This window comes from Xiphophorus couchianus, chromosome 9, assembly GCF_001444195.1.
Source record: "Xiphophorus couchianus chromosome 9, X_couchianus-1.0, whole genome shotgun sequence".
Lineage (NCBI taxonomy): Eukaryota > Metazoa > Chordata > Actinopteri > Cyprinodontiformes > Poeciliidae > Xiphophorus > Xiphophorus couchianus.
The window spans coordinates 32118735-32145538 of NC_040236.1; the positions used below are offsets into that span (position 1 = coordinate 32118735).

General features: G+C 37.8%; 1 long non-coding RNA gene across 1 annotated transcript; it reads left to right on the forward strand.

Annotated features, from left to right (window-relative positions):
- Nucleotides 1-2758: 2758 nt before the first annotated feature.
- Nucleotides 2759-8454, forward strand: LOC114150567 (uncharacterized). The gene is made up of 3 exons (XR_003596781.1): nucleotides 2759-2856; nucleotides 3014-3154; nucleotides 7428-8454. It is a non-coding gene; the product is annotated as an uncharacterized LOC114150567 (long non-coding RNA).
- Nucleotides 8455-26804: the final 18350 nt, after the last annotated feature.

Sequence of the window (26804 nt, forward strand, 5' to 3'; positions counted from 1 at the left end):
ATTTCTGTCTGAGTGGAAAAGTCCAAGTTTCATAAAGGAGCGTGAGAGATGGACTCCATATTTTATTATTGTATAATGGAGTATTAGAGCCATGCTAAGAAAATAAAAAAAGTAATAAAATTACAAGAAAAAAGTCAAAATAATATGAGAATAAAGTCAAAGTGCAACTTTTTTTTCCTGTAAAATTACTTTTTTCCTCATATTACAACTTTATTTTCATGATATTATGACTTGACTTTATTCTCATACAACTTTATTCTTGTAATATTATAATTCTCAAAATATTACAACTGTATTCTCATGCGACTTTATTCTCGTAATTTTAAGACTTATCTTTTCTTGATGTTGCCCTAATATGCCGCCATATTGTGATAATGATAAATATGATTTAATAAACGTATTTATTACTTTTTCTTAATTGAAAAATGTATTTATTATTTATTGCGCCACAAACACAAATATTGTTCTTGAAAAACATCCCCATTTGAAAAAGGTTTCTTCAAAAATCAACATGTGCAACATTTTGTTGTTAATTGATTTAAAGTAAGGAATTAATAAACCTCAGCTTTAATAAGAATCTGAGATTTATTGACTTGTAGTGAAGATGCTGGTTTTGCTTGAATGCAATGATATTCTATTAGGTAAAACTTTTCTGGACTGTTATGTTTGACCAGATGTTGAAATCTCGACTCGTTTTCTCATCTACTGCGAATGTTTTCAGCTTCCTCCTGGTCCTGCTGGAACAAACTGCAACCAAACTAACTGGACTTTAGCATAAAGCTAAAGCCAAAGTTTAAGTTACTGAGCTGCTAAACCAGTAACAACCTGATAACCTTTATAATTATTGTCAATGCATGATTTTTTAAATTCCAAGCCAAGTAAGGAAGCATATTGCAATTACTTACAAAATATTTTTTTGAGAAATTAATTTAGTTTCTAAATGGATTATTTCCATCTTTATTCCTCTGAATTTCTTGGTTGTTTTTTTTTTTACTGAGAAATGCATCCATGCGTTTATTCACATCGATTGAAACAGTGTCCTCATAACCACTAACATACATTAAGTGTCTGTTGTCGTCATAGCAACCCTCCAGACAGCTCAGGCTCTGGTTCTTCTCTGCATCAGAACCAGAACCTCCAGAAAACTGTAAAGATGCTGAAACACTGACTTTTTTCAAACCAAGGATAAAATCTCCACCCGTTTGTCTTTGCTTTTGATTGATAGTAACTTGGACATTGATTAATTCTTGTCTAAATTACAACTTCTGATTAGTTTATTTATGCTTTTATCATGTAAATCACTTTAATTGCCTTGTTGCAGATACAAATAAGCTTGACTTGACTTAAGAAACGTTTATTTATTAGGATAATGCATAAAATATTTTTTTAAAATGAGCAGAATTTTTTAAAAATAAAAATACTTATTAAATTTCCTGTATTCAATTAAGGATTAAAGGCTTAAAAATCCGCCTGCTGTTTTTATATCAGTATTAAACAGTTTTTGTGAAACAGATTAGATGAATATATTTGTCGTGTCCCGACCGACTCTAGGTTTTCAGAATCCTATTCACTTGATGATACTGATGAAAAAGGTATTTCTCCTGCTTTGTGAACCTAGTTTTTTTGTCAGGTTGTGATTTTATTTTGATAACTGCGTTTTATTGTTTTATCGTTGTGTTGAGGACCAGTGCGTTCTCTGTTTCATTGTGAATATCATTCCAATAGCTGGAAAGGTTTATTTTATTTGTGAAAATCCACATTTCTGTCTTTATTTTACACATTTCACAGATCATTAGCCTCTAAGAATGGGGAAAAAAGTAAATAATACAACAAACGTACTTGATTTTAGTAGTTTGTAATCTTTTAGAGCTCAGGTTAAAAGATTTAGATTCTGTAGATTTAGATTTTCAAGAAAATTTACATATTAATTATATATTTTTTTTGCTGAGTTTCTTTTATTTACCTGGTTTGTTGGCATTTTAGGACTTAATTTAGGTTATTTTGTCCACAACATAATGTAGTATTATGAATAATTTCCATTTTAATCACCGTTTTGACTTCTTTCTTTGAATTATTGTCTATTAGGATCTATTTTTATTGAACTGTGCTGCTGAGACGGAGATTTGTACAGTAGTTTGAGACCTACCCAATGTTTCTCAGGATCTTCTGTTAAAGAGTTGGTTCATATAAAAATTATGAGCAAATCCTTTTTTTTTTATCAGTCGTGGGTCGGTTAGCACTAGAGGGAGACAGAGGATGAGATTAGGGAAGGAAACATTTTAAATCTTGTAAAGAATAATGAACTTTGCAGCATCAGCATGTTGGGGTCATTTCATTTACATAATTGGGTATAAACTCTAGTAAATCATTTGAAAAAGAAATCTTGTTTATTTTCAGACATGGCAGAATCTCTGCAAAAATACCTAAAAGGAAATTAGTTGCTTGACTTCTTTTGACTCAAAACAGAGGATTTTTATCTGAATAAATTCAAATATGTAAAGAAGTATTGACATGAATCATGGCTGCTACATGCATGCGTTTGGGTCATTCATCTTATCCACTAATTTCAGTTTGGTAGCATAACTTATTTTGTCACGACGTGATAAACATTTGTAGTTGCTGACAACGTAGCAGCGAATTCAGAAGTATGATGGCAGGTAGCCATGGCAACCAGTGACGGTTTAAAGTCAGACTAGCTCTTTGTGTTTGCAAACAAATAGTCTTTTCATAGGAAGATCAAGTTTATATTGTATTCCGAAGGTGTAACTGGTGTCGGTAGCTGGCCCGTTTTCTTCCTCTACATGCACCTTGAAGCAGACGAAGTTGCACCAGAGTCTGTACAGTCATCATCTGCAGGTCAGTAACCTAATATTGATCCATATTCCTCCCAGTCGGTGGAGGCGCAGGCTGCGGCGCTGAGAGATTTGTCATAGAGGTGAAGGTTATGGATCAGTGCTATGATCTGCTGACAGTGAGTGACAAGCCTCCTCTCCTGTCTCCTTATGTGCAACAGGACTCCAGTACCTGATCGTAGCCCTGACCCTGAGACCTCTGACCCCACCTGCCAGGTCATTCTCATGCCACCTTAACCTGCTGAAACCAGAGAGCGCTGCGGGGGAGAGGAAGTGAGCCTGCATCAAACGGTTAAATCCAGGTATAATTAAACTTTTTTCTCTGCTGTTCATCTCTGAAATAAGAGGCCAGATTCGGCTAAAGGGACATGAAAGCTAACGTGCATTTGTGATGGAAAAACATGTCTCTTTCATCCAATTCAATGGAAATTCATCACACATAATCAGTCTAATAATTTATTAAACTCACTGGGTGTCTTGAGTATTGAACATTTATTAGGCCTGTAATGCAGAAGACATCCAGAATGAAAAATTATGAAAAATATTACCACTACTTAAGGCTGCAGTATGCATTTTTTTTTAGAAAGAACATGTTTTGTTAAAACTGTCACCAGTTTGTCACAGTTTATGAGACAGATAATCTGTGAATAAATCGATCTCCTCCAGCTCCTTTCTGAGCTACTGTTGCTGTCTGAAGAAATGCACCACTCCCAACCGAAAACAACGAGTTGGAGCCAGGAAGAGGGTCTTAGCGCTGTCAATCAACATCATGTACTCGCTGCATGACTCGAAGAAAGTAGAGCTTGATTTATATTATTTTATTTTTTCACAGATTCTCCCAGTACTAACTACAAACAACCATTCAGAGCCCAGAAACGGGTCTTACCGTTTGTCAATCATAATTTTGTGTTGCACCGCTCGTTCTCCGCCCCTTGGCCTCTGCTAGCGCTACAGCTTTTCCCCGTGAGTAGATCCGGTGGTTGAATGCTACACTAGCTAGCATAGCCACCAATGGCGGCGGATAAATGGTTTTCCTGTAATGTTAAGTCGTTTCTCCGCCATTAGCACATTTAGCAGCAAATAAATGAGATTGATTGACAGCGCTAAGACCCTCCTCCTGGCTCTGATTGGTTGTTTTTGGTCGGGAGAATTTCTTCAGACAGCAGTAGTAGTTCAGAGAGGAGGTGGAGGAGATCAATGTTTTCTCAGATTATCTCTCTCATGACAAACTGTCACAACATGGTGACAATTTCAACCAACATGTAAAAAGTTAAATACTGCAGCTTCAGCTGAACTTAACCAATGGGTCGTAGCGGTCAATAATCAATTTTCCATTATATTCCTTGTTACCAGAAGACCAGATGCTTTCAGCATACTCAAAGCTTTGATCAAGGATAAAATAGTCATCAAGGTACTGATGTTTTCCGCTTGTGTCTTCCGAGCAACCGCAGTCTTGCAAATTCCCAGCTGCAGATCAGTGAATGTTTTGCTGCTTTTGTGAACCTCAGATTCCAGCACCAGACCATTGTGACTGACTGGGAAGCAGAAATACTTTCAGTCCAGTGGGATTTGCTTTTCCTGGTACAACATGACACCAGCATGTGAAGAGAGTTACCTTGACGTAGGAAGGTTGAGGCAGCCTTTTTGCACCATCTGTAGGATAGGCCTCACCTTGTTTATACGTCTTCTCAAGAAAAAAATTTTGAAACTACAAATTTCAATTTATAGTTACTAATCAATCAATTTATCACTCAATAAATTACACTGCCCTAGCTTACACATTGGTCTTCAGGCTGGTGAGTGTTTGTAATATTCAGACTCCTCAGCTGTTGCTTCTTCCTCTGAAGTTTCACCTTTCTGCTCGACCGTCTGACCTTCTCCTAAGAGCTCCATGTCCGACTCTTCTTCCACAGTCTTCTGTTTCCTGAAGTATGAAAAAGGTTAAAAATAGTCACTAGCAAGTCCCAAGTACAAAGGACATGGGATAAAACTCGTTGACATGGTTAAAATTATTGTACTTTTCTTATAGAGGCAGTATTATGTATTTTCCAGACATATAGCGTCATGTTATGGCACAGCAGAGTAATTATGTTACCTTCAATTGTTATGAAAATGTTCTATATATCAAATATAATTTAAAATAAATTTGACTTTGTAATTTAAGGCCTTGATATTAGGTCCCTGTCTCTTTAAAATCTCATGCTCTTTCTGAAGCTGCGCCTTCAGGAAGTCATCCCAACATGGCTCCTCTGTTAACCCTTTAACAACGCTGAAGGCTTTTCACTGAGAAGCAGCTCCTGTAATGAGGTCAGCAGATCCACCAAGTGTTTGCTAATTGCTGCTGGCTAGTCTGAAGGAGCTGCGCGGGGGAGGAGATGGGCATTGAAAGGCGGAGCTAAGTCCAACAAGGCGTTTTGCACAGCTGAAAGGTTGCCATGGAAATTAAAGGATTTCTCAAACATGCATGAAAGAATCAAGGATACAGTCCAGTTATGTGTATAACATGATGTAAAGCTCAAAGAAGTCGATTTGTCATAAAACTGCCCCTTTAAGGTTTATAAAATTGAAATGAAGACTTCTGCAGTAAAGAGGGAATGTAATTATTACCAAAAGCAATGTGATTTCTGTAGATAATTGATTGCCTACCTCTCCTGCTGCCACAAAATGTGAACTCAGGGTTTCCCACCATTTTGAAACGGCATTGCATCTGCTGTGTTAGCAACATTTGTTGGAGTGTGGCTAACTGAACCACAAAGAGGAATTCCCTGATTCTTAAGGCTTTGCCAGGGTTGCTAGGTAACAGGCTGGGCTTTGCTGGGGTTGCTAGGTAACGGCGTAGCGCTTCTGATTTGTGACGTTACATTTCGAAGGTTTTCCCAACATGGGAAAATTTAAATTTAATTTAATTTAATTTCTGTCTCCTCCCCCGCGCAGCTCCTTCAGACTAGCCAGCAGCAATTAGCAAACACTTGGTGGATCTGCTGACCTCATTACAGGAGCTGCTTCTCAGTGAAAAGCCTTCAGCGTTGTTAAAGGGTTAACAGTGTATAACCCTTTTATACAGTGTATGAAAAGCTGCTCACTTTTCATACACCAAAAAACATGAACCTGTTGCCAAAAACTGGCCTGGTGTGTTTTTTTTTTTTGTTTGTTTGTTTGTTTTTTGGGGGTTGTTTTTAGAAACCGCAGGAACTCAAGTGGAAATACAAAAATGTGCAAAATGTGAATTTCTGTCATTTTTCCCCTAATACATTTGTCTAGGTGTAAATTATATAGAAATTATATGCAACATTAAAGCTGTAAAAGGTTTTAAATGATTTATTACAAATGTTGGAATGACCCATTGCAAATCATTTAAAGGCTGCACTGCAAAAACACAAATCTTAAATCAAAGTATATTTCATCTAGTTTCTGGTGCAAATATCTTAGTACAGACTAAAACTAACTTAAGTAAATAATTGCTAAATGTTGATGAAAATGTACTAGTTCCACTGGATGATTATTTCACTTGTAACAAGACATTTTTCCCATAGTTTCAACAATATGAAAGTATTATTTACTATAAAAAAAAGCTTTTTTTCTGAAAAGTTACTTGTTAGTTTTTACTTAGTAGAGACTGGACCAAAAATACTTGGTAAAATTGTGTTTATGCAGTTCATTAGATGAGCTTTAGTAAATAGAAAACATTTTAGTAATCTTAATTCACCTAAAACGAGAAACGTTTATTCTGATTTTATGCAATTGTTTAAAAAATGTTTCTGTGTGTCTTTAAAAAGTGTGTGGAAGCTTCTGGTTTCAATATTAAAGGATAATTAACTTAAAAAAGCTCTTTTATGTGGCTGGAAAGTACTTGCAAATTAGTTTTATGTTATTTGAAGTGAACTGAGATCTTTGCATTAGAAACTCGACCAATGTGTCCAATGTGCTCTTATGTTCTTTGTTTTTTTTTTCCCTTTAACATGACAGCTAACGTGAGCTAGCTTATCTAGAACACGAGGATTATTCCAGCCCAAATAAAACGTACTATCTGTTTTAGCCTTTAGTGACAGTGGAGCACACTCAGCAGTATCCGGTTTTGATCGTAACCATGGCGTTGCACCAAAGCAAGCCGTGCAGAACAATTAGAATCACGTCGATGTTTGGCAGCTTATCGCTGAGCTTCTACAGTCAAAGACAATTGGCATTATCTGTAAAACAAGTTATTACACAGACTTTGAATTTAAAGAGGAGGCGAGGCAGAGCGCAGTCATGTACAAACACTGATACACACAAGTTTATCTGTCAGGTCAAACCTATTATTAACCCCGAGGGCCTTGGTGTTAAAGCCTTCCTCCTGTCGAACAAAACATCCTCCTGTAGAGAATAACTACTGAAGACGGAGTCTGATAGCTTCTTAAAAAGAAAAAGCCACATGAAAAAGATAAGTAAGCTCTGACTGCCTCCTCCTCTTCTTCCTTCCTTCCCCATGAAGGCTGTGCACACCCCGGGGCAAACCAGTAAAGGTTTGGTATCAGGTAAAGCCTGATTTTTGGGCGGCCATTTCTATTGTCATCGTTCTTTTATGTGTCATATTAGTTACAGAGAGACAAAGAACGGACCGGACCAGCGGAAACCACGCACAGCCAGATGGAGGGGAGACTCTGAAGATCGAGTGGGAGACGGGGGAAAGTGAGAAGGGTCGTGGTAACATCACGCTGCTTTTCCATCGGGTTCAGTGGGGCGGGATGCCCTGGTGGCAAACACCCAGGTTCAGGATGAAGATCTGTCACCAGAGGGACAAACCTGTAAGAGACTGGCTGCTGAAAAATGCAACACAATACAAAAATACACAATTTCTGTGATCATATTCACTTTTTGATAAGAAAGTCTGGTTTGTTTATGGAGGAGTGAATGTGCGAGAAGTGAACTCTTGTGTGGTTTGAATGCATATGTGAACACAAAGTGAACCAAAGATGGCGTTAAGAAAAGCAGGAAGTGGACTACAGCACAGGGCATTCTGGGTAAATACAACCAAAACAAAGGCATTAGCCTAACGCTAGCAGGAAAAATGGCTTGTGGTCTTTTACTAGGGACAGAAGAGATTTCCTCCAGCTGCTAAAATGTGACACTCTGTTTTTGTTTTCATTTCATGAAGAAGGAAGTTGCACTCAGTGTCTTCTTAAGAAGTTTTTTTGTTGTTTCTTTCAGTGGTTCTTGGTGCAGCGCCCCCACAGGTAGGGAGGGGCTCAGGTTTTTCAAAGAGTTTGGTTCGTTTAACTGCAGTGGGGAAGAGAAGCACAGCAGCTCAAAATGTAACGATGTCTGCGATCGAACCAAGTCTACCAGACTATCAGGTGTGAAAACAGCCCAACTGTTTTTTGTTTCATTACATTTGCTGCATATAGTTTTGTGACGCGTTGTGTTTGTGATTGTTTTTGTTCACCAGTCTTCTATGATTGGAGGATAGGATATGAGAAACCCATATAAGTAGCACCGATTTATTTCTCCTGATGTTTCACAAGATCTATATTATACACTACAAAAACATAAAATCTTACCAAGTGTTTTTAGTCTAGTTTGTGGTGCGAGCATCTTAATCCTATTTCTAGTGTGCAAACTTTTCAGCAAGATATATGAGCTTATTTTAAGTAAATAATTACTTAAGTAGTAGTTCACATAACATGAGAAAAATGTCCTGTAAAATAATCTTCCTGTGGAAATATAACTTTTTTATCAATATTAAGAAATTTTAACTTAATCAACCTCCTATATTTTGGTGAAGATTTACTTGGAAGTTAGTTTTTGTCTTATTTCAAATACATTTGCAGAAGGAACCAGACCAAAATGACTTGGTAATGTTTTGTGTTTTTACAGTGCAGCTAATAAATTGATGAGGTCTGAGTGTGCATGAACTGCAGTTTGCACTTTGACCGGCCTGGTGAAAGCAGAGCAGTTCCCCCACACGGCATTGAACCTTGCGTCACATAAAAACATTCCCATCTGTGATTAACTCTGCAAATTCAGGCCCTTTGTAGAAACTATTTGTCACATTTTCATCTCTAATTAAAATGCAGATGCACTTTCTGACCTGACAGAGGGGCAGTCATCCTTGTAGGCCGCCACTCGCTCGCTCACAAACACAAACAAGGACAAATTCAACTGCTTGATTGGTCCTTGGTGACTGAGAGGCAAATCTTCCATCTCCTGCTGGCAGCTTCAGCGAGCGTCAAGGTCACTCCTCCATTCAGAGGCATCCAGCATGTTTTGATAAACACCGAGGGGAAACGACCTTGATCGGCTGCCATTTTTTTCTCCTTCTCATGCACTGAAGCCAACGCACAAGTTGAATCTAGTTATTTAATTAAGACTTTCAGCACCCAAGAAATAAATATTGTGCATCTGTTTGCCCCTGACTTGTCCTCTGATATCTGCATTTTAAGAGAGCACTAATAGTTCCCTGCAAGACATTCTCACCTCAAAATAGTCAAAAATTGGCAGTGGAGTGAAAAGCAAGGCGACGACCATTTTCAAATTAAAATGTTTTTTTCTTTTGTTTCATCAGGAGTTTGAACCAAAACTACCAGTTCTGCTGGTTCTCTAACTCACAGAATCGTCCTAAAAGTGATTTTAGCTGCAGGACGTATTTAGTTATGGTCTCACAAGGTCAAATCTTGGGGTCAAAGTGAAATATTGCTGATTGTCAGCCCACACATGACCAGATGGCAATGAGAACAAGTTGATATTGGTAAAAACAACAACAAAAATATTTTTCCAACACAACACAGTTGTAGTATATCCTACTACAACAATATTATCGTTTATCACAATAAATTCTGGAACAGTTTATTGTCCAGCAAAATTAGTTATTGCGACAGGTCAATCCATTTTGACTTTATTCTTCTAATGTTGTCTCTTATCTCCTTGTAATATTTAAACTCTTAATGCTATGACTTTACTCTTAAAATATTTTTACTTTAAAATCATAAAATTATGAGAGTTTTCTCATAATTTCATTTTCTTAGTGTGGCCCTAACATCCTGTCATATAGACATAATTACACTGCTGAGTAAATATAATTTTTTTTTGTATTATTGCATATTTCATGTTCTTCTAATATTTTGCAGTCAGATAAATAGAAAAATAAACATTTGCATAGATCCTAGAACCCAGTTTTATATGTTGGCGTGTTTTTAATTTGCTTCCAAAACCATATTTACGTCCATATTTACGTTGAGTGGTCGTATTATTTTTCATATTATTTTTAGCATTACTTAGATGTTTTTTTAACCTCTTATTTATTTTTCTCTACCAATTGTAGTTGCTTGTTTTGTTTTTAGCCATTTGAAATTTCAAGATGAAAAGTGCATTGTAAGTAAAATCTTTTATGTTTTTCTTATCGTTTTCGTTAAAGTACTGAAGCCACAAATTGCTATTTAATCCAACGATTCCTTAAAAGTAAAAGTTCACATCGATGTCACTGTTCAAAGAACCTTTTATCTTTAATTTTCCGACCTTGATTTCAGCGTTTTCCTCAGTCCAAGCAGCTGATTGGAAAAACACACAGACACGTTTGACGAGCAACCAAATAAGGTTTTCCTCTGCTTTCCCGTAATGAGGTGCCAAGACACAAGTCGTGTTATTTTAAGTGTGTGCATGCGTGTGTGTGAAGCTGACACCGAGGTGGAGCGCTGAATCCTGTCCAACTGTGATAAGGCTTCTGATGACAGAGCCGCATTAACTTACCTGACACACACTCGCATAAACACACACATGCAGCTTGGTTTGGGAGCGGACAGGGGGTGTGTGAGAACACGCTGTAAGAAGCCGTGGTTCTCTGCGGCTGACACTAAGTCCCATTCATGGCAACAAACACCCTGACAGGCTGAGGTGGAGGTTTATTAAACACCAACGCAACATGGAGGATGTCGACTTTACACAAGAAACAGCGAAAAGGTCCAGATGGAAACGGAGGGTGCGTTCTCACCAGTCTGATTTAGTTCGCTTTATTCTGACTCCAGTTCATTTGAAAGTCCAGTTTGTTTGGGGAGGTGTGAATGTAACCGAACTCTGATTCAGACCAAAGAAGTGAACTCTGATGCGGTTTGAAACCACATGAGACCGCTCCAAAGGCAGGAAGTGGATTCTAGACACAGAAACTTCAACACCGGAGGGCAGAAAAACGATTCTTTAGCCTGCTGTCCATAGCCGCATCGCCGCAGTAAGACGTGTCCTTTAACAAATCGAAACCTGGAGATGCAGATGTCATTAGTGTAGTTCAGTGTGCCACAGCAAAGGGAAAAATAAAACTGAAAAATCATTGAACAACTCAAAAACACTCATATTTTTTCTTGCTCTCTGTGTTGTGTGTGCTACACACTCACCCGTTGCCATAGCAACTGACTGACAGGAGCTCCACTAGTGCATCAGGACTTGCCACCAAAATGCACGCGAACATTTCCCCCACAAACAACAGAACATTCAGTACGTTACAGTTTTACATTTTCATGCCTGACGTTCATTTTGTGATTATTAATAAGTGATTTCTGTGGTAGACCACTTCCCTCTTCATTGCTATTGTTTTGTCTAAATTAAAACGTTTTCCTCACCATGTCACCTAGAGGTCGTATTGTAGCAAAGCACTGCGTCTCTTTCTCTTTTACACATCAGCCGTACATTTAAGATTATTTTGATAACAGCTGAAACCAATGATAGTCATCATCGGTGAGCAGTTTTATAAAAACAGGATTTTGTTTCACTTTCTTTTGAAACACTTTTCTACATCAAGCCAAGTTTAATAAATTAGATAAAAGCTCAATTTGGTGCAGAAAAGTCGGCTTTTCAGTTAAATTCTCTTGGTAGACACGTTTTTACTAAAAAGATGAATATTTTTTCAGGCTAAAGGAAAGAAAATGGTTATTTTTCTTTTTCCACCATAGATTTAAACACTTGGAGAACAGAAAGCAAAGAAATGTTTATATGCAATTTCCAGCTTTGCCACTAGATGACAGTAAAATTCGCGTAAGAGATCTTCTATGAAGAAGATGAGTCACTCCCCAGTGTTTTTGGCTGATTGTTGTTGCTGACGCGGTGCGGTTTTCAGCCGCCTCAGGCCGTTTCCGCCTGCCGCTGTTTGCGATGTGCGGTGAGCAGTTTTCTGTTTCACTTTGAAAAGGAAAAAAATAACTTTTTTCTTCATTCTTCTGAAACTACATACTATATTTTATTGTGTAAAAAACAATAACTAGTGCAAATAAAACACATATTACAGACTGACACATAGAGGTATTGATCTATAAAATAACAAATAACCAATTAGTTAAGAGAAGGAATAAATAAAAATAACTTCTTTTTTTCCTTTCTCTAATATTCCTTGTTTTGATTAATTTTGGATCGCAGATATTTTAGGTAGAAGCGGAAAAGACAGAAAACAAGAACAGCAAAGAAGCACTTTTCAAACTAACTCACTACTTAAAGAGTTTTGCATATTAGCTAAAGTAAAGGGAAGTATAATTGTGTGGAATGAGAATAGTGAAAGGTAAAAATGAGGTTTTGCGTTTTGGCGTTTAGTTTGATGGTTTCAGCAGAAAACCCAGTTTTGTTATTGTTTCTGTTTTTCTATCTGTTCCATCAGAGATGGAAAAGCATCTCAGCTAACCAGCTGTGAGAGACGACAGTTGTCAGGCTTAAACCAGAAATTGTCCCTTTTGCATAATTTAGCTGTAACTGTCTCTCCTGCAGGTGAGAACATCAACATTTGGCCATTTGTGCAGCACAACTGTCAGTAATATTATCTCTACGGCTTCTTTGTGTTTGCATACAGTAAATATTAGTTGATGCAAATAAATATTAATGTGTTTGGTTTGTAGGGGTAGTGTAGACTATTAAATTATTTTGCCAATAAAGCTATAAACAAACGACTAGATGAGCAGAAAATCTGTTGAGATTTTAAGTTTGAAAGTTTTTATCAACATCACAAAGTCTTCTGTTTCCTGCAAAGTATTTTAAGGGGTTTTATATGATTTCTACTAAGAAAAACTTTTTATACATTCATTCTAAAAGTGTTTATACTGTTATCTTTTTTATTTTGTTGGTTTACAACCACAAATGTAAAACGAGATTTTGCGTAATGGATGAAGTATTGTGTAGTTTTATTAATTGTGTTTCTTATTTAATGGAAACACTAATATTGTGAAATTGTGTTTTTCAGACAGTAGTGGAACATCGACAAAGTTTGGCGTAAATTTGTAATGGAGACGCAGCTACAGGCCTTAAGATTTTGCAAACTGGAATTACAAAAATTAATTCAGCAATTTTTTAAAAACACGTTTTTCAATAAAAGGTTTTGCGCTGGATGAGGTAGTTTTTCAGAAATACTGGATTTCACAAAAGTACTTTTGAAATACTTTTTTCACATCACACAAGTCACGTGATCGACTGAACGTTACTACTGGTGGAAATGACGAAGAAGACGACAGGAAGTGGGATGAGGATGAAAGCACGGAATGTTTTTAATTACCTACAGTATGAAAATATTTATTCAGGTTTGAATTTAACTGAGTCTCTTATTTAATGGTGACCTCACACTTATGAAATTGTGTTTTTTTTTCTACATTAACAGAATATTGACAAACTTTTGTCTTCTGTAGTCATGCATGCCAGGTGTTTTCATGGCGCTCTGTGAGTTTTACAGGGAGGGAGATGTCACCATCCTTCACGTATCAGAGCTGTGTGACCAACAGAGACCCCCCCCTGAGACCTAGCATGAACACGCACATACACACATACACACACACACACACACACACACACACACACACACACACACACACACACACACACACACACCCTACATGTGAAGAGGTTATCCTTGGCTATAGGCTGAGGGCTCCGTATCTACAGATACCTGAAACGGCTTCAAAGCTGAGACAAACCGCCCCCTGGCCTCTGACTCCATGTTCACGAACACCCACACACTCACACACACACACACACACACACACACACTGGCCTTAGACTGGGACCGCTCTTCCTTCAGGTAAAGTGAGACAGTCATCCATTGTCAGAAAAATTTGAAAAAATCAGAAATCTATAACGGCATAATATTAGGGTAATAGTAAGAAAATAGATAAAATTACAAAAATAAATAAGAATATCATCAGAATAAGTTTGAATGAGAATAAAATAATAGGAGTATTACTTTATTCTGTTAATATTACAACTTTATTCTCTTACTAGTTTGACTTTATTCTTGTAATTTTATGACTTGTTTCTTGTATTACGACGTTAATCATGTAATATGATTTTTGTCTTCATTAGTTTGACTTTATTCCCGTAATTTTATGACTTTATTCTCATAATACGGCTTTTTAAAAATTATTTAGACTTTATTTTTGTAACACTGTGACTTTATTCTTCTAATTTTATGACTTCATTCTCAGGTATTTGGGTTTTTGACTAAATCTCAAAAACGTTGCTTCGATGATCCATTTGACTCGTACATCTTTTATGCCGCATTTTTTCCTTTCACTCAACCTTCCATTGTAAACTTGTAAACAGCACTCAGAGCACAACCCGCTTCTTTGGATTCTTTAGATTTTTTAAAAACAATAATGAACTTTTAACTAAATTATATTATATTATAACATACTGAGATGCACATGTATGTTTTATTAGCTTTTCTGTGAATTTTAGAGCCTTTAGATTAGACATAAATTCCTCTCAACACATCCACAAAACAAAAAAACTTCTAACCTCTGATCTTAAAAGCCACATATCCATTTACCTCCCAGAATAATAGTGAATGAACATCCTGATTTCTTCATTTCCTGCTTTAAACGTCTTGTTGTTTTGTACAGAAGCTTTTCCTGTTTAAAAAAATCCAACATTTTCACACAACTATATTCTTTTTATGTATTGAAAAGAAGCAGGATGAAAGCACAACAACAGGATATCAAACATAAAAGTCCTGACTTTTATTGACGGAAAATGATTCACATGAAGTTTGTGCCAAACGTTTCCAGCCAGATTAACGAGTCGTTAATTATTGGTTTGAAATATCAGACAATCAGAGAATAGTTCCTCTTGTCTGAGTTGTTCTTCCTGCTGCTCTGTTTGTGCCAAGACTCTGATGCTTTTATTGACAACAGCAGCTTCCTGTTAGCAGAAGCTAACACCATATTTGGAAGTTTGGACCTTTTGCCACATATTAAACGTGATTAAGAGTCAGAAAAGTTTGAGAAAAAGTTTGACTAGTGAGAAGAATGTCCTTTTAAGTGTTGAACTTGTAGTGGAGTTTTTTCTAATGAAACCACAGAGGAAGAACTTTTTCTTCTTCTACTGTTAATTTTTTACCACTGAAAAATGAACCAAGCTGAGCTGCACAGTTGATGCTGGATGTGATTTTTGTGTTTCGTTACCAAAGTATTTGGCTACATATTCTGTTTTATTCCTGCTGCAGTTACGCATTTTTATTGAATATATAACTGATTCTTTTATTTAATTATCAGTAGTCTACGCTCAAAGTAACTTAAATTGATCAAAATTAAAGAACAAAATGTTCAGTTTAGACTTTTTTAGCTCTTGCAAACAAGTGAAAATAACAAGAGGATAAAGTCACAATATTATGATTTTATTCTCATATTTTTTTGGACTTTATCCTCATAATATTTTGACTTTTTTTCTCTTAGTGATTTGACTTCATTCTCAATGTTTTGACTGTTTTTCTATTATTTGCATGTTATGCTCATAATTGAAATGATTTTATGTTCATAATATTATAGCGTTATTATCTTATGAATTTATCTTTGTAATATTACGACTTTATTCTTGTACTATTTTATTCTCATAATTTTATTTTATTTTTGCAATTTTATGACTTCATTCTCATAATTTTATTTATTTTTTTTATTTTTCTTAGTGTGGTCCTAAAACTCTATTATTATTTCACTTCTAAAAAGACATTTATCTATATGTGGAACTAATTTTCGATTTATATTAAGGAATTATTTACTTAAAACAAGCTCCTATATCTTGCTAATAAGTAATTGTAAGATAACTTTGCCTTATTTCAAGCGTACTATGATATTTGGATTAGAAACCAGACTAAAAATACTTTTTGCTGTGAACTTGGTTTAAATATTGGTGGTAATAAACCCAAATGGGACCAAATCCGGCCTCCATGAAGAATGAAACGGTTGAAGTCCGTCCGGCTCGCTGTGATCTGTGTCACTGCGCCTTGGGGGAAACTCAGCCATCAGTCAGTGGATCCACCCATCCATCCTTCCTTGGTGCCCAGGGGCCCCTGGGGGCCACTCCTAACCCCAGAACGCCGCACCCTGCGTGGGATGAAACCCGGCCGCGCGCCTCCGAGGAGCCGCCGGCCTCGACTCGTCTTACAAGGCGTCGATTCAGCCTGAAATCAAACCCCGGTGAGAGAGCGCATACCTGGACGGCCAGACAGATAGATGGGTCCGCAGACAGCCGGGCGGATACGTGAGCGGAGGACGGACGGACGCATCCAGGCCAAGCAGGGAGGACAGGGAGACGTCCGCAGGGACAAACCGACGTCAATAGAAGAGGGAAGTTCATCGCTTTCCTGAGGGACGAGGGTTTAAAACTTTCCTCAAGTTTATCGGGTTTTTTGTGCTAAAACGTTGAAATCTGGTACAAAACATGGCTGAGGGAGGGGAAGTGGAGGCTTTCTGTTTACCAGCTGTCGTTTCAGAACACACACACACACACACCTACAAGGATATAAAAACCTGGTTCACACACACCAGATAAGTCTGGTTCGATGAAACTCAGTCAGCACATAAGGCAAACGGAACAGGAGACTTTAAACCCAAATCTGAACACGAATTTAACCAGAGTTTGGTAGTAATTAGTTACTTTTACTTCAGTAACTTTTTACTTTTACTTGATTCACAAAAGCAGCACAAACAAAACTTTTGCTGCACAAATGTAGCTGAGTGAAGGTGGGAGGTTGGTTGACCTTTCCTGAACTCTGGAAACATTTATTATTTTTTATTGATATCGGCATGATCAAACATTTGCAGCATAAACGTAGCCGAACTGTTTGACATCAGATTTATTTTATTTGAAGAAAGCGGGAGGTTGGTTGACCTTTCATGACCTCTGGAAACATTTAGCATCTTTACGATGATAGCGGCACGAACCAAAATGTTTGCAGCACAAACGTTTAACGCTGCTTTTTTAGAAGGTGGGAAGAACTTCACTCAGGTTTGTAATGATGGTCAAGTGTTTTTCTAAAACTAAAAAACTTAAAAAAGCAATTAGAGTGAATGTTACAAACTGAAAACTTTGATGGTACTCAATCTGCTCCAACCCAAACGAGAGAAAAAAATTTGACTTCTGGTTGTGATTTTTTTTTAAATCCTAAAATATCCTCTTTTTTTTTTTTTTTTTTACATAGTCTGACCTTTTCTTTCCGAATCCCTCTCTTCTCTTGCCTTCTCTTCTCCTCATTTCAAGCATCTGTCCAGAAGTTAACATGAAGGGAAATCAACTTTGAAGCCTTGCAACCTCCAGGCGCCGCGGGAAGACGGCAAGAAATGTCAGCAGATGAAGAGGGAAATGAAGAAGAGGAGGAAGACTTTGTTACTCAGGATTTTCCATCCAACTATCAAGCGAATTTTACGCAAACTTTAGAAAACTCTCAGAAAGTAAAATAAAAATTGGGCACGCTTCCATCGGCAGGAGTGGAAGCTGATGGGAGCAAGTGGCTTTAGATGGAAGACGGGAGCCGTTTTGTTTTGTTTTGTTCTGAATCCAGGAAGTGCAGAAGCGAGTTGTCGGCCTCGCCATCTGCGCGCTGAAATCTTGCAGCTCCGGCTTTCTGCGGTGTTTGGTTTCCTGACATTAGCAGACCCCGTGGCGGCTCTTTGAAGCTTCGCCGCTGCTGCTCCGGCTCATTTGGTAACAGGTTGGGAATGGGCCGCTGGCGAAAAACGAGACCCTCGTCACCTTGGAAACGAGGTGCCCCCCTCAGCCCCTCCCACCGCCGCGACGCGGTTGGGAGGAAGAACAAGGTGACATTTAGCCGGTTTCTGAGGACGGACAGGTAAATTCACAGAAGAAGAGATTAACAGACAAGCTTTGATAAACTTTTTTTTGTTGTTGTTGGTATTTTCCTATTTTTCTTAGTTTGTTGCTTCAATGTGAGAATCAGAGTTTATTCCCACTTTAACAAAGTTGTTTAAGGCCATTTAGTTTTGGTACACTGCAAAAACACAAAACCTCACCAAGTAGGTTCTAGTGCAAATATTTTCATACACCTGAAATAAAACAAAACTAGCTTAGAAGTAACTTTTTAGAGCAGTGTAGGAGCTTGTTTTTAGTAAATATTTCCTGAGTATTGATGAAATAGTTCTAGCTCTATTGGAAGATTATGTTACTTATGAGACATTCTTCCTGTGTTATCAGTGAAATAATTTCTAGTGGAACTAAAACTTTTTAATCATTATTAAGAAATTATTAACTTAAAACAAGCTCTTATATCTTGCTGAAATGTTACTTGTAAGTTAGTTTTATCTTATTTCAAGTGTACTAACATATTTGCATTAGAAACTAGACAAAACTTATTCGGAAAGATTTTGTTTTTCAGAATCAGAATTCCTCGTAGTGTCACTGTGCACAAAAATACGAAATAAAAAAAATGTCTACTCTGAAAGGCTAGTCAAATAACTGAATAAATAAATAAATGATGATCAGGTTTTTGACGGACCTACTGTGTTCAGAAACTGTTTTTAGTTTGTTTGTACTGGACTTCATTACCCTGCAGCGCCTCCCTGTGGGCAGGAGTTTGAAGACGGGGTGTGACGGGTCGTTGGTGATGCTGCGGGTTCTGGAGATCTCCTCCAGAGATCTACAGGATCAGCCAGTCAGTCTCTGGACGATGTTTCTCAGGAACCGCAGCCTCTGCTGTGGCTTCATCCGGACTGAAGCGGCGTTAGCGTTCCAGGTCGGGTCTTCACTGATCCAGCTGCCCAGAAACTTTAAATCTGGCTCCATCTCCATCCTGTCTCCATTTATACCGATGGGCTGAAAGTCTGGTTTACATTAGAAACAACTAAATGCTTCCAATGAAATTTAACTGTTGGAGGTCATTTTAAAGGCCTTGTTTCATAAAGACATTTTCCTCTGGGAAAAGAAATGATAGAAATAGTTATAGGGCTATAGCTGATGCAAAATATGTTTTTCATTTTCCCCCCACAAAATTATTCTTGTATGATGAATTTTAGACCGTCTTGTCATTTCAATCCAAATAATCTACTGCTGGCCACAGTCCCCCAACTCAACATTTATACTTCCATGTGAAAATTCCTGCAAACAGATGCACAATTATACAAGGGTGCATCTTTGAAAAGCATGAGTGGAGCCTCCTGCACAATCAACAAGAATGCAGCAAGTGGTTTGTGGATGGAGAGGCAACCACAAAGTACTTTCTAGCAGCCGTTATACAGCACATACAGCAATAACAGCAGCTGGTTGCTAGGTAACGAGGCTAGGCTTAGCTGGGGTTGCTAGGTAACAGTGTGACTTAACAATTGGAAGGTTTTTGAAACAGCTCTTTTTCCAGACACCAGAAAACATTCATTTATCGAACAAAAACAGCCAGGTGTTTACTTTTAAGCAGTTGTTCTGTTTTTAGGAGCAGCATGAACCCGAATGGAAATACAAATAAGTGCAATATGTGACTATTACATAACAGATACCATTTGAATTAAAATTTTCTTTACATTTATTAATTCTTTTTATTGTACTTTAATGCCATGTCTGCTTTGGTCGACATCACTTGTTCTTAAATCTACAAATAGATTTGACTTGAAGTAATTAATAAAACAAAAACTAACCAGATTTTTCCTGAAATCTTAATAAAAATGATTTGTTATAACATCTGTATTTTTCTGCACCAATGCTCTAAACATTTCTCTCCTCAGCGACCTGAGGCGGCCGCTCCTGAAGTACTTTGTCAGTGTTGTGACACTCACAAGACTCTCTCCTTCAGCACTTTGAGTGAAATTAAGTTTTTCCTGCATTTTAGACAGTTAATTATACTCACAACTAATTATCAACTGGCAGTGCCACTCAGATAAATTCAAAGTGAGTCGCAGGAACAAATCAGTAGCAATTTTTCTTCTGCAAACATCCTTTCCTGGCAGCAATCAGGCGGCGATCAACCTGATGCATTTAAAGTAATTTACATTACTGCCTATATCCTCTTCCTGTAACATGTACAGTCGAGTTTCTCTCTTTTTCGCCTGTTTTGCCTCCATTTTCTCTCTCTCTCTCTGTGCTGCTGATTAAGAACACAACCTGTTGTTGTTGCACCTCTTTCCTGATTACCTGCTATTTTTTTCCTCCTTCCTCCGCTTCATCTCTACCTCTTTTTGGCCTTGCTGCTTGCTCAACCACATATTGCGTGTGTGTGTGTGTGTGTGTGTGTGTGTGGCGATGCATGGCAGCCTAACGAGTTTGATGGCTGTCACCTGATCTCGGTGATGAGGGGCTGCTGTAGTAGCGAGAGGAGAGTTAGGTTTCTCCGCTGTAATTAGTTTTCCCAGCCTCTAATTATACGAGACGGAATTACAAGCCTGATTGACTGTCTTTAAGCATTTTAATTCACAGAATTACCCTTTTTCTCTCTTTTTTTCAAGAAAAAGTGGGAGAGTTGTTGTTTTGACAGGCAGGTGTGGTGGGATGGTCATTTTCATGGATGAGAACACTTTTTTTTTTTTTTATTTGAAAACATGCTACTACATATGATAACACGACAAATATTCTCACATTATAATCCAACATAATTCCCAAAACCTGCAGCAAAGTACAGGTACTCCGTTGCTTCGTTTTTGATGTATCTGTACTTTATTAAACTTCGTGAAGTTATTGTTCTGCTCTTGGGTAATATAGCATAGACTCGGTTTAAATGGTAACAGAAACAGCAACATTTGTTACATTTTCACCTGTTGGTTCTCTTTCACACTGCACTGACAAATGAGCCAAAGCCTTTGAAAAACCTTTTCCCCTTGTGGCCTTTTGGGGCACTGCAGCAAGAACCACTGAGGGAATCTGAAGAAGACACTGAGCTTAACTTCCTTTTTCATAAAATGTAAACAAAAATGGAGTAGCGTCAGATTTTAGCGGTTGGAAGATTTCTCTTTTATTTTTGGTACAAGACAAAGAGCTCTAATTCCCACTAATGCTAAACTCTAGTCTTTGTTTTGGTTGTATTTACCAAGAATCCCTTGTGCTGTGGTCCTGTTTTTGGAGCGGACTCTGGTCCGCTAGGTGTTCACATATTCATACAAACCGCACCAGACTTCATTTCGTTGGTCCAAATCAGAGTTCGATTTTACAATCACGTTAGCATAGATAAACCAGACTTTCTAGACAAACGGATTGGAGTTTGATCAAAACGGACTAAATCTGTAATCAAACTCTAATGTGGGCCAAAAAAACGAACTCTGGTCCCCTTACAAACCTCGGTCTTGGTTCGGTTGAAGTGAACTCTGGTGCAGTTTGAATGCATATGTGAACGCTACGTGGACCGAAGACCTCGCCAAAAGCAAAAAGTGGACTACTGCGGATGGCATTCTGGGTAAATACAACCAAAGCAAATGTGCGTGTCTAGTGCTAACATTAGAAACAGCTTGTGATATTTTACTAAAGACATATTTTACTGCTAAAATCTGATTTTTTTTTTTTGCATTTTGTGAAGACGAAAGTTGCACTGAAGTTCTACTTCAGAGGTTTTTGTGTTGTTTTCTTCAATAGTTTCTGGTGTAGCGCCCCCACAGGTGAGGAGGGGAACATGTTTTTCAAAGGGTTTGGTTTGTTTCACACAATGGAGAGCGAAAGAAAACCACAGCAGCTGAAAATGTAACAAATGTTACAACTTTGATCCCAAATCCAACCGAGTCTACCAGACCATCAGGTGTGAAAACTCCCTAAGATTGAATCTCAGTGCAACAACAGAAATCAGATTTTTCTTAAACTGGAATCAAACAACTTTTGCTGAATATTTTTAAAAATGAGCATTGAAATAGAAATGATTAATTCTTTCACCAAAACGTTCTTTTTTTTTTTAAAAGATTACAGCTTATGATGAGTATTTCCTTTTTTATTTGTGTTAACTGAATAAAGTGTTTTGTCTTTGCCTCCATGACCTGAGAACTCTGACCTCGTTAATAATCCGGCCGACTGAACCAAACTTGCTGCTTACAGCTCTTCTTCTCTTCTTATCACTCTCTTGTCAGTCTTTCCCTTTTCTGTTTTCCTTTTGTTCTCGTTTCTTTGCTCTCCATCCTTCTCATCATCCCGTCTTTCCGCTCGGTTCTATCTTTTCCTTGGTCTGTTTCTCATTCTCGCTCCCTGCAGACTTCTGCCTCTGATAGGGCAGCAGCCTCTCAAACTATTAACTCTGCAATCCCTTAATAACAATCTCAATCCCTCCATCCCTCCTTCTTTGTGTCTTTCTCTGAAGCAGTTCATTTGATCACTTTATTCGAACCTCCCATTCATGGGGCTCAGATCACACAGGGGGCTGTAATGACAGCACATTTATTAATTAATTGCATGTGTAATTGCTAAAATTAAGTTTTGGAAACTTGGTAATGATGTGAGGAATTACAGGGGACGGGCTTTGAAGACGAGCTCCCCCTCTAGTGCTTGTGGGGAAGGATGGATAGAAAGATGGAAAATAAAAGCGGGGGGAGGAATAATCCAGGAGGGGAGAAGTGCAGAAGGGACCGCCGATCAGAGCCGAGAGTTTTGTCTGTGAGCTAATCTTCTCCTCTGAAGTGGTGTCATGGCCGTCACTCCGCTCTTCCCGGCAGTCCCGATCTGTCCGTTGTGTGGCTGCAAATTTTCCCCATTGATTCAGACTGGGCTACTTTAATTAACTTCCTCCCTGATATAATGGCTAGCTCAGAGGAATCTGCTCGTCGCCAAAAAAGAAAAAACTCTGAGAAAACTTTTCCCTGCATCTCCAAAACGGCTAAGGCGGCGCCTTCCACTTCGGCGTAATTTATTTCCTCTTATTGTCAAGACTTTGTCCGAAAAATTAGATTTGAACATGAGTGGTGAATTGTTTATTGTCTGGGGTATTCCAAAGCAGATGTAAGTCCTGGGTCTCTGTGTGCCGAGAAGATAGGAACAGACTCCATTATGTGTTGAGTGTGTAATTTGACTGGATGGACGTGTGGATGGGCAAAACGTCCTTGGAGGGATAAATGGTTTATCACACGTGTGAACTGTTGAAAAGGAGAGAGCGAGAAATGGAGGGAAGAAAGAGGTGTAAATATAGCACATTTTACCCATAGTGCTGTGCAAAAGTTATGGACATCATAGTGAATTCTCCAAAAATAGATCTTTAAATCATTTTAGTTATAAATAATGGAAGCTACTGTTCAAATAGTATAAACAAATAGTGATTTTTTATTTATTTTCCCCCTACAATTTGACAAACTTTATCTGAGAAATAGTTATTAAGCAATATGGAATTTTTACTGTACATTACTGCACAAAAATTACTGCCCTGGCTGGACAGAACTAGCTTCGTCCCTGCTAGCAAACGTCATGTACCCAGAATACATTGCAATGTAAACAACATGATGATGTCCTTGTGGCAACATTTTATTTAAATTGATAAAAACTAAAAATCCTACTACAATAGCATATTGAGGTCACTGCAGATAGAAAAAGGGAGGAAAAAAAACAAGGGAATGTCTGAGCTCCAAAAGTAAAAAAAATGGCTGAAAAAAACGTTGAACTCTTCATATTAATATCAAAACTTGTCTAGAAAAAAACGTGGAAAATTCTGAAAGTGTTTACTTTTGAAAATCGGAAATGTTCATGTTTTTTTTCTGGACAATTTCTGAGATTAATTTTTTTTTAAATTCAGATTTTTGGGGTAATTTATTATTCATTTCTATCGACATTGACCCTAATGCACCGTCGTAGCAGGCTGTTGTTTTTGTTTTTAAGATAAAATAAAATAATCAAATGTACGTCGCCATGTTGTTTACGTTGCAATGCATCCTGGGTATAGCTAACGTATGCTAGGAGCTCCGAAGCTAGCTCCGTTCGGTCAGCACAGTAATTTTTGCGCCCTGTAACGTTCAGTCCTTCAGTTTGAACCGGGGTGAGTTGAAATGGAGGACGAAGCGGAAATGACCCGGAGAAATGAAGCTGCGAAGCTGACCGGCTTGATTAGGCTGAGAAGTTTCACCTGTCGGTGTGTCGCGCAAACCAAGGACTCAGACTTGAGGAGACTTGAGGATAAACGGTTTGGTGTTTGGGAAGAACAAAAGGTGAAAACGGCTGAGGAAACAGGCGCTGGACGGAGCTACGGGGGAACCAGGTGAGAAACTGTTAGCATGAATTCCAGGTGAGCTAACCATACCTGTCTAAACCAGCCTATACAGTTTTTATTAAGCTAAGTGCGCCGTTTTTAAATCTCCTGGGATTTTCTGTGGCCACTACCTGGTAACAGTAGCTTCTAAAATGAGGAAGTGTAAGTGCTTTGAGTTTGAGAAGAGCCAAATTGCAATAAAAGAGAACTGGGTCAAGTTTAAGTTTAATTTTAAAGCACAATTCAGCAACAAGGTGCTTCGCCATAAAACATTATGCAGTCATCAATTATAAAAGCAAGTAATAAAATTGTACTTTGTCAAATGTCATCATCAATACACATCAGATAAATTGATCAATGTTTGTTAGTTTTGTAGTTTTCTGGAAGTTTGTTCCGGATTTGTGGAGCATTGAAGCTGAATGGGGCTTTTTGACGTTTGTTTCTGGTTCTGGGGATGCAGACCAGAACCAAAAAACCAGAAAAAAAATCGGTGCTAAGCCGTTCAGTGATTTATAAACTAACAGAAGCCAGTGTAAGAACTTTAGGATCGGGTGATGTTTTCTATCTTCCTGGTTTTAGTGAGAACATGAGCAGCAGCGTTCAGGATCATCTGAAGCAGACTGATGCTTAGATTTTTAGGCAGTCTGGTGAAGACTGTTTCAGGAAACAATGCGACTGCAGTTAAATGGATGGATGAGTTTTTCTAGGTCTTCCTGGAACATTAGTCCTTTAATCCTGGAAATGTTCTGCAGGTGATAGAAAGCTGACTTAGCCATTTTACTGAAGAGCGATGGAATCAACATGTTTTAATGACACATTACGGTACAGCTGAAAAACCACCTTGTAATAGTATTAGAACTTTTTGGTGTGTTTCCATTAATCCTATTTATTTCTTCTGCGTTTCTGCCAGTAGTAACATCGAGTTGTTAATCATGTGACTTGTATGATGTGAAAAAAGTGTTTCTTTCTCACAGTTTTAGTGGCAAAGAGTTACTCTAGACTGAAGCAGATTTTCTGTACCTCTAGATTTCAAACAGAATCTTATTTGGTAATTTATTGTTTGTATTTTTATTACTTGTATCTGTATAGACTCTCCATCGGAGTCAGGTTTGTTCTCACATCATACATTAAACTAGCCAAGGGGTCAATGCTTTGGCAGTCCGTGTTGTTTAGTGCTCTCGACCATTAAACCTCTCCAAAGGGAGACAACATCTCATCTCTATGTCTCTGTTTTCGCTGAAAGCGGGCAGCTAATCCGCATCGGTGAGGAGAGCGGGGGGAAGAGCCGGCCGCTCCGATGTGAGGGCTTGTGATAGCAGAGACACTCGATCACATTTATCTGCGGTTTACACCTTCCTGTCTTGATCTCTGAGGTATACAGGGGATCGCCTTTCTGTCTTTAAAAAAAAGCGAGCACGTAACAGAGGGCAGAAGAGGGGAGGATGGATGGAAGAGGAGAAAAGAGGCCGGGGTTCTCCGTGTGAATGCTGGTTGGAACTGTAAAGCGAGCCGAGCGATGACAGCTAAATGCGCTAATTTTCTGCTGGGACGCACACTTTTGTCTCGCAGGGAGGGCTCAAGACTCTGGGGGATCAATAACTTTTCAACATTTCAATGGTTCAGCTTCAACTTCAGCGACTAGATTTAAGCCTTTTTGCAGGATACCTGATGAGTATCATGTTCCTGCCAGTCAGAAAGCAAAAAAACTGTAGTGCAGGTGAGGGCAAGATCTTCAAAACCCACAACGGCTCAATGTTTCCAAAAACCTAATCAAAGCATCGTATTAAATCTAAAAAGCTAATTTTACAATACACAAAATATCACCAAGTATATTTGTCTGTTGGTACACTTAAATTAACTTACAAGTAAGTTTTCAGCAAGATATAGGAGCTTATTTTAAGTAAATAATTTCTTAATATTGAAGTTCTCGTTCCACTGGCAGATTATTTTACTTATAAAATGGGAAAATGTCTTGTTATAAGTGAAATAATCTGCCAAGATATTTACAGTATATTATATTTAGGATGTTTACAGTCGAATCTAGACCAAAAATACTTCAACATTTTGTGTTTTTGCTGTGAGGAAAATAACTGTCTTCATTAATCCTGGAGAGAGTCGGTTAGTAACTAGTTACATTTACTCAATTACATTTACTTGAGTATCTTTTTGGAAAAAAAATACTTTTTGGAGTATTTTTGCTATACTATACATTGTACTTTTACTTGAGTAATTGTATTATGAGGTATCTCTACTCGTGAGTAAAATTTCTGGAGTTTCTACCCACTGAATAAAAACAAACATGTTTTAACCAAGAACTCACCAGACACACACCTGCAGTTTCTGTTAAGGTTTCATATGTTTTATTAATGACAAAACTGATTTGGAAAAATTTTCTTTTGCCCGATTTTCATTATTTATATAAATTGTCATTTTGGTCTTTAAAATACCAAAATTTCCACCTAACTTTATATTTTGCTCTGTCCGATGTCATTTTTAAATATTAAATGATTGATAATTTGATCAGTTACTCATTACTTGAGACTTTTTACCAAATGCTTTTTCACCTTTACTTGTGTAAACATACATTAAAGTGGTGCCACTTT